Here is a 977-nt window from a genome sequence, read left to right as displayed (position 1 = left end):
AAGAGGATTTGTCTAAAATCAGATTGCTGTGCATTCCAATAAGCATCCTGGCTCACAGAAAGACATTTGATATTTGTTAGGGTAAAGAGTCATCATAGAGAGCAGCAGTTATTTTTAAGTTCTCATATTTACAGGAGAGTCAATTATACACAGATACAAAGTAGTAGTGCGCTTTTTTAACTGGATAAGAAAAAAGATAGTAGTGATGGTAAGTAAAACATATAAAGACAGCAAAATTCATCAAGAGAAGTGCAAGGTACTGCACTTGAGACAACATACACACAGAGCCCAGTGCAGGCTCAGACCTGTGTAGCAGGAGGAACAGGCTTGTGGAAAAGGATCTGGGGGTCCAGGTGGACAGCAGGCTGAACAGGAGTCAGCAGTACACTGCTGCAGCAGCAAAGGCAAAACAGATCCTGGGCTGCATCCACAGAGAACTCCAACACTGCTTTTAATATTATTTATAATAAAATAGTGTTAATCACAGCATGCTTAGAACACCTCCTTTCTACTGAAAGGCGGTTGTAGCCAGGTGGGGGTTGGCCCCTTTTCCCAGACAACCAGCTACAGGGCAAGAGCACATAGTCTTAAGCTGTGCCCGAGGAGGTTTAGGTGGAGCAGTAGGAAGAGTTTCTTCACAGGACAGGTGATTAGGCATTGGAAATGACTGTCCAGGGAAGTGGTGGAGTCACTGTCACTAGAGGTGTTTAAGGACTGGATATGGCACTTGGTGCCGTGGTCTACATTATACGGTGGTGTTCTTTCACAGGCTGGACCCGATGATCTCAGAGGTCTTTTTCAAGCTAACTGATTCTGCGATTCTGCAACATTAAAATAATGACAGTGGGATTTAAAGAGTCGTCTCTCTTTTCATTTTGTCACACCGTTACAGAGCGCAGCCCCGTGTTGCTGCTCACTTCCCACATAACGTGATTATCGAACATCACCTTTCTCCCCGAGGCGCGGGTTTCCCGTAC

The sequence above is a fragment of the Manacus vitellinus genome, unplaced genomic scaffold, assembly GCF_001715985.3.
Source record: "Manacus vitellinus isolate BGI_N305 unplaced genomic scaffold, ASM171598v3 scaffold_5_pilon, whole genome shotgun sequence".
Lineage (NCBI taxonomy): Eukaryota > Metazoa > Chordata > Aves > Passeriformes > Pipridae > Manacus > Manacus vitellinus.
The sequence above is the reverse complement of the archived record's forward strand: the minus strand, read 5'-3'. Positions refer to the sequence as shown.